Source organism: Triticum aestivum, chromosome 3D, assembly GCF_018294505.1.
Source record: "Triticum aestivum cultivar Chinese Spring chromosome 3D, IWGSC CS RefSeq v2.1, whole genome shotgun sequence".
NCBI lineage: Eukaryota > Viridiplantae > Streptophyta > Magnoliopsida > Poales > Poaceae > Triticum > Triticum aestivum.
Window position 1 is genome coordinate 45,556,331 of NC_057802.1, and position 7,878 is coordinate 45,564,208.

Below are 7,878 nucleotides of genomic sequence, written 5' to 3' on the forward strand. Positions count from 1 at the left end.
AAGCCATGTTTTCTACTAGTGGCAAAGGAGTGCACTAGGCTGATCGATCGGAAGTGTCCAACTTCAGTTGGGTTGGCAATCTTCGGAATGAGCACGACCATGGCTGAGTTGAGGTCCTGGAAACTATCGCCGCCGTTCAGGTCATAGAATTGTTGTAAAGCCCGCAGCAGATTGGTGACCCACAAGTATAGTGGATCTATCGTAGTCCTTTCGATAAGTAAGAGTGTCGAACCCGACGAGGAGCAGAAGGAAATGACAAGTGGTTTTCAACAAGGTATTCTCTGTAAGCACTAAAATTATCGGTAACAGATAGTTGTATGATGAGATAATTCGTAACGGATAACAAGTAACAAAAGTAAACTAGGTGCAGCAAGGTGGCCCAATCCTTTTTGTAGCAAAGGACAAGCCTGGACGAACTCTTATATAAAGCAAAGCGCTCCCGAGAACACATGAGAATTGTTGTCAAGTTAGTTTTCATCATGCTCATAGGATTCACGTTCATTACTTTGATAATTTGATATGTGGGTGGACCGGTGCTTGGGTGCTGCCCTTCCTTGGACAAGCCTCCCACTTATGCTTAACCCCTCTCGCAAGCATCCGCTACTACAAAAGAAGTATTAAGGTAAACCTAACCATAGCATGAAACATATGGGTCCAAATCAGCCCCTTACGAAGCAACACATAAACTAGGGTTTAAGCTTCTGTCACTCTAGCAACCCATCATCTACTTATCACTTCCCAATGTCTTACCCTAGGCCCAAATAACGGTGAACTGTCATGTAGTCAACGTTCACATAACACCACTAGAGGAAAGACAACATACATCTCATCAAAATATTGAACGAATACCAAATTCACATGATTACTTATAACAAGACTTCTCCCATGTCCTCAGGAACAAATGGAACTCCTCACAAAGCATATTCATAATCATAATCAGAAGAGTATTAATTATCATTAAGGATCTGAACATATGATCTTCCAGTGGATAAACCAACTAGCATCAACTACAAGGAGTAATCAACACTACTAGCAACCCACAGGTACCAATCTGAGGTTTTGGGACCAAGATCGAATACAAGAGATGAACTAGGGTTTGAGAGGAGATGGTGCTGGTGAATATGTTGATGGAGATTGACCCCCTCTCGATGAGAGGATCGATGGTGATGACGATGGCGACGATTTTCCCCTCCTGGAGGGATGTTTCCCCGGCAGAACAGCTCCGCCGGAGCCCTAGATTGGTTCTGCCTAGGCTCCACCTCGAGACGGTGGCATTTCGTCCCGAAAGCTTCTCTCTGATTTTTTCAGGTTAAAAGACACCATATAGCAGAAGATGGGCACCGGAGGCCTGCCAGTGGTCCCACAAGGTCGGGGGGCGCGCCCAGGGGGGTAGGGCACGCCCTCCACCCTTGTGGCTGGCTGGTGGCCCCCTCTGGTATTTTCTTCACCCAATATTTTTTATATATTCCAAAAACATGCTCCTTGAAGTTTCAGGACTTTTGGAGTTGTGCAGAATAGGTCTCTAATATTTGCTCCTTTTCCAGTCCAGAATTCCAGCTGCCGGCATTCTCCCTCTTCATGTAAACCTTGTAAAATAAGAGAGAATAGGTATAAGTATTGTGATATAATGTGTAATAACAACCCATAATGCAATAAATATCAATATAAAAGCATGATGCAAAATGGACGTATCAACTCCCCAAGCTTAGACCTCGCTTGTCCTCAAGTGAAAGTCGATATCGATAAATATGTCCACATGTTTAGAGATAGAGGTGTCGATAAAATAAAATACGGACATGAGGGCATCATGATCATCTTTAGAACAACAACATATAATGCCATATAATTTCTTATGCTAAAGTAACAATTCGTTCACAAGGTAAAGTATGAATCGGAAACTTCATTGAAAACTAACAAACTATGATCTCAGTCAATGAAGCAATTGCAATTTATCATAACATCAGAAAGAGTCAAATAAGAGCTTTTCAGCAAGTCCACATACTCAACTATCATATAATCTTTCACAATTGCTAACACTCCCGTGATACTTATGGGTACAAAGTTTCAACTGGACACAGAGAAAGATAGGGGCTTATAGTTTCACCTCCCAACCTTTTACCTTAAGGGTAATGTCAACAATAATACTTTATGATAACTTACATCCGAGGGGATATATATATCCGGATCTCTCCAACACACAGAGCTTGCCAAAGGAAAAAGTATAAAAAGGAAAGGTGATGATCACCATGACTCTTATATAAGGGTAGAAGATAAAAATAAAAGATAGGCCCTTCGCAGAGGGAAGCAGAGGTTGTCATGCGCTTTTATGGTTGGATGTACAAAATCTTACTGCAATAGAACGTCACTTTATATTGCCGCTTGTGATAAAGACCTTTATTATGCAGCCCGTCGCCTTTATTTCTTCCATATCACAAGTTCGTATAAAGCTTATTTTCTTCACACTAATAGATCATACATATTTAGAGAGCAATTTTTATTGCTTGCACCGATGACAACTTACTTGAAGGATCTTAACTCAATCCATAGGTAGGTATGGTGGACTCTCATGGCAAAACTAGGTTTAGGGATGTTTGGAAGCAAAAGTAGTATCTCTACTTGGTGCAAAGAATTTGGCTAGCATCAGAGGGAAAGGCAAGCTCAACATGTTGGATGATCCATGAAAATATAACTTCTATTCGGATATAAGCAAACATAACTCATTATGTTGTCTTCCTTGTCCAACATCAACCTTTTAGCATGTCATATTTTAATGAGTGCTCGCAATTACAAAAGATGTCCAAGATAGTATATTTATATGTGAAGCCTCTCTTTCTTTATTACCTCCCATTAATTGCAACAATGACCAAAACTATGTTTGTCAACTCTCAACATGTAGCGACCCGACCTCAAACGGTCAAGTCTCTGTGCTTCAGTGTCATCCCTGGATCGGTAATGCTGACACACACAGTAATCGAAGGATTTATAACAGAGTAGCAATCACACACTTATTACATCGAATGTCTCAAAAGAGAACTTATTACAATAAATATGACTTAAGGCCATCTAATACGATAACAGCGGAAGGCTTGGAAGATAAAGTGAGTCCATCAACTCCAACGGCATAGCTGAGCTGCACGACAACGACCTAACGAACCTTACTCCTCGTCTGAAAAGTCTGCAATATAATACGTTGCAGCCCAAAAACGGGTCAGCACATGGAATATGCTGGCAATATAACACAGTAGAGCAAGAACAGAATAATGCTATCACTACATGCATATTTGGCTGGTGGAAAGCTCTATGGTTATAGTTTTTGCGAAAAGCCAATTTTTCCCTACAACAAAGGAATAAGTTTTATTTAACTATCATGGTAGTTGAAACATCATTGAGAAGGTTCCTCCAACTCAATCCCAATTAAAGTAATTATCAACCCAACAATATTAATTAAGAGTGATGAGATACTTAGGATACTCCAAGTACTGGATACTCAAGATTGTCCATAACCGGGGACACGGCTAACAATGATTAGATTGTACACTCTGCAGAGGTTTGCGCACTTTTCCCCACAAGACTCGACCGCCTCCGTTGGATTTCTCGCACTGCAAGGTGTTTGAGAAACGGATGACCGAGACACAGTCTTTCAGAAACATTAACTCTTTACTCCGGGCAGACCATACCAAACCTACATCCCTCTACCTGCTGATCCACCTCTTCAAGAGCTCATGCAACTTACTCAACTATGCTAGAGCCCATAATAGCTTGTGGCTGCACACGGAAGTTTCTAGCATGAAAATATCTCAGTTCCCTTTGAGCCTGGGTGGCGGACCTTAGGATGATCACACGGGTACTCCGGGATATCCTAGGACAACACTGGATTCTCCAGGTGCCCGACAAGCAATCCACCCAGATGTGTATTTAAGTTGCCACCTTAAGTTGAACCATTAATTAATCATCTCACATCTGTCATGGATTTCACTCACCCAATCCACGTCTACGAGCATAGCATAGCAATATAAGCAATACGTAGAGGTAACTCCCAAGGGTTTGAATATAACAGGGCAATAGGTTCTACCTCATCAACTACTTCCCAACCCACTTGTTAATCACATCCTAATCATGCAATGTTTGAGGATTGGAACTAATGCATAAAAACTGGGTATGAAAGGAGTATGATCAATGTGTTACTTGCCTTGCTGACGATCCACAAAACCTAGGGACTCGTAGTAGCACGCTTCGCACTCCGGGGATTCTATCGCAACAAACAATAGCATACATAAGCAACCAAGCAAAGAAACACGGGTAAAACTCAAATAAGAAGAATTAACCAGAAAGTTCAACTTAAGAACTCCGGTTTGCACAAAGAATCAAATCAAACGGAGCAATGAAACTCAAACTGCGAAAGAAACAAGATCCGTTTACTAATCTGAACTAAAGTCAAATTTTACAGTGCCAAAATCCTGTTCAAGTTGATTAAATAGAAAGAGGGTTTCGAGACGAAGATCTAGGCGCTTGAATCGCCTGATTCCGATAAACGAGCGAAAAGATAAACTGAAACGAAAATCGGATCAGAAATCGCGATCGAAAATAATCGCGGAAAAATCTGAGAAAAAGAAAACTGACGAACAGGCTAACGAGCGAACGTTCGTTGTCTGTAACTAACGAGCGAAAACCGTTCGTTAAAACGAACGCACGGACGAACGTCCGCTATATAAACTAAACCGAGAAAACCGGCGAACCGATCTAAAAAACGAACTAGGGTTTTCAAAAAACGGATCGGTTTTAGAAAAAAAGAACGGCGGCGGCGGCTTATACCTCCGGCGAGGCTCCGGCGTGGTGAGGCTGCGACGGCAGGTGGCAACGGCGAGCGGCAAAGGAGGGCGGCGCGGCTAGGCGGCGGCGTGCGGTGCTGCGGGGCGGGGCGAGGTAGGCGGCGGGGTTGATGGTGGGGGGTCCGGGGCGGCGTATTTAAAGGAGGGGGGCTTGCTTGGGGAAGGGGGCAAGACGGCGCGGGAGGAGTCCCGACCGGACTCGGGGTCGGGGCAGCGGTGGCCTCCCGGTCTCCTGGAAGGAGACGGCGGCGCGGGGCTAGCGGACTGGCTCGGCTGGGCTTCGTCCCAGCCGGGCGCTGAGATTTAAAAATTAATAATTTTGCCGGACCTTAAATAAATCCTAGAAAATAAAATAAAAATCTAAAAATGCCAAAACAAATTTTCACCGTATAAATAAAATATTTAGAACGAGATGAACATTTTCTTGGCCCTAAAATGCAATTTTGAGAAAAACATGCAATTTTTCTAATGCAAATAAAATAGCAATAAAATCAAATATTTGATTTTAATATTTTTCCTCCAATATTTCAATTATTTTGGAGAAGTCATATTATCTCCTCTCGTATATTTTAATATGAAATATTTTCGTAGAGAAAAATAATTAAAACCAAAATCCTTGTTTCAATATTTGATAAAATTCAAATATGAAAGCAATGAAACCCCCAACTCTCTCCGAGGGTCCTTGAGTTGCTTAGGATTTCGAGGATCGCGAAACGAAATGCAGTAAAATATGATATGCATGGATGATCTATGTATAACATTCCAAATTGAAAATTTGGGATGTTACACAACAACTTTTATTCATCATACTCTTTATATGTGAAGTCATTACTCTCCCTAAGGTCAATATATGATCCTTTTATTTCTTTTTGTTCTTTTTATTAAATTCCCTCAAGATCATAGCAAGAAAGCAAAGCCCGTTACTCAAAACTACTCTTTATTATATATCTCACGGACTCGATTACATAGATAGAGCATAAAGCAAAACTCAAAGCTAGATCATACTAAAACTTTATTCTACTAGATCAAAATATAACCAAAAGGATCTAACTAAAAAAAGCGATAAAGATAAAGATGTGATGGTGATACGATACCGGGGCACTCCCCCAAGCTTGGCAGTTGCCAAGGGGAGTGCCCATACCCATGTATTTAGATCTCTTTCTTCGGTGGTGGGATGAAGGAGTTGTTGATGAAGCAGGCTTATCGTCCAACATCGAACGTAGGAGTTGCTCCAACTTACGAATAATGCCCTTGAGTGCGGTGATATACTCTTGCAATAGAATATTTTCACGAGTTAGATACTTGTTCTGTACCCGAACTGTTTCAATCATCTTGAAAGCTTCAATTTCAGTAGGGGTAAGAAGATTGTAGTGAGGTTGAAGGATGTCTTCTTCTTCTTCTGCCGGAGCTTGATCCTCCGCCTCCTTCTTGATCCTATCACCCTTGTTGATCTCCCCAAGTTCTTCTCTCTTCATCTCTATCTTCATTAGCCAAGCATCGTCGCCAGCGTTGTTGGAGGAGGGAGACGACATGATGCCTGGCCTTGAAAACTCTGGCAGAAAACAACTTGAAACAAAAACAGGAGATATTTGCGTGGTACGGTGGTCAAAAACTTCGGGAGATTATATAATGAATTTTTACTGACCATAAGAAGATTCTGCAAGAAAACGGAGTCCGGAGGGCACACGAGGTGGCCACAAGGTCGGGGGGCACGCCCAGGGGGGTAGAGCGCGCCCTCCACCCTTGTGGTGGCCTCGTGTCTCTTTCGGACTACTTTTAATTTTCCTAATTTTTAAATATTCCAAAACGGAGAAAATTTATCATTGGAAACGTTTTGGAGTCGGTTTACTTACCGTACCACATACCTATTCCTTTTCGGAGTCTGAAACGTTCTGGAAAGTGTCCCTTATGTACTCCTCCGGGGTTACGGTATCAATTATATTGGTTTCAACATTTATGGGAGTACCTGAGATATAATGTTTGAGTCTTTGACCGTTTACCACCTTCGGATTTTTGCCTTCGACATTGTTAATTTTTATGGCACGGGAATGATAAACCTCCTCGATAATGTAAGGGCCTTCCCATTTAGAGAGAAGCTTTCCTTCAAAAAATCATAAACGAGAGTTGTATAGCAAAACATGATCACCTACATTAAACTCGCGCTTTTGTATCCTTTTATCATGCCATCTTTTAACTTTTTCTTTAAACAACTTGGCATTCTCATAGGCTTGGGTTCTCCATTCATCGAGTGAGCTAATGTCAAATAACCTCTTCTCATCGGCAAGTTTGAAATCATAATTGAGCTCTTTAATAGCCCAATATGCCTTATGTTCTAGTTCAAGAGGTAAGTGACATGCTTTTCCATAAACCGGTTTATACGGAGACATACCCATAGGATTCTTATAAGCAGTTCTATAAGCCCACAAAGCATCATCAAGTTTCTTAGACCAATTCTTTCTAGATCTATTAACAGTCTTTTGCAAAATTAATTTGATCTCTCAATTGCTCAATTCTACTTGATCACTAGACTAAGGATGATATGGAGATGCAATTCTATGGTTGACATCATACTTAGCAAGCATTTTACGGAAAGCGCCATGAATAAAATGTGAACCACCATCAGTCATTAAATACCTAGGGACTCCAAACCTCAGAAAAATAACTTCTTTAAGCATCTTAATAGAAGTGTTATGATTAGCACTACTAGTTGGAATAGCTTCTACCCACTTAGTAACGTAATCAACATCAACTAAAATATGTGTATACCCATTAGAGGAAGGAAAAGGTCCCATATAATCAAAGCCCCAAACATCAAATGGTTCAATAACAAGTGAATAGTTCATAGGCATTTCCTGACGTCTACTAATATTGCCAACCCTTTGGCATTCATCACAAGACAAGACAAACTTACGAGCATCCTTGAAGAGTGTAGGCCAATAGAAACTAGATTTTAATACCTTATGTGCAGTTCTATCTCCAGCGTGGTGTCCTCCATAAGACTCGGGTGGCACTTGCGTAGGATCTGTTCCTGTTCATGCTCAGGTACACA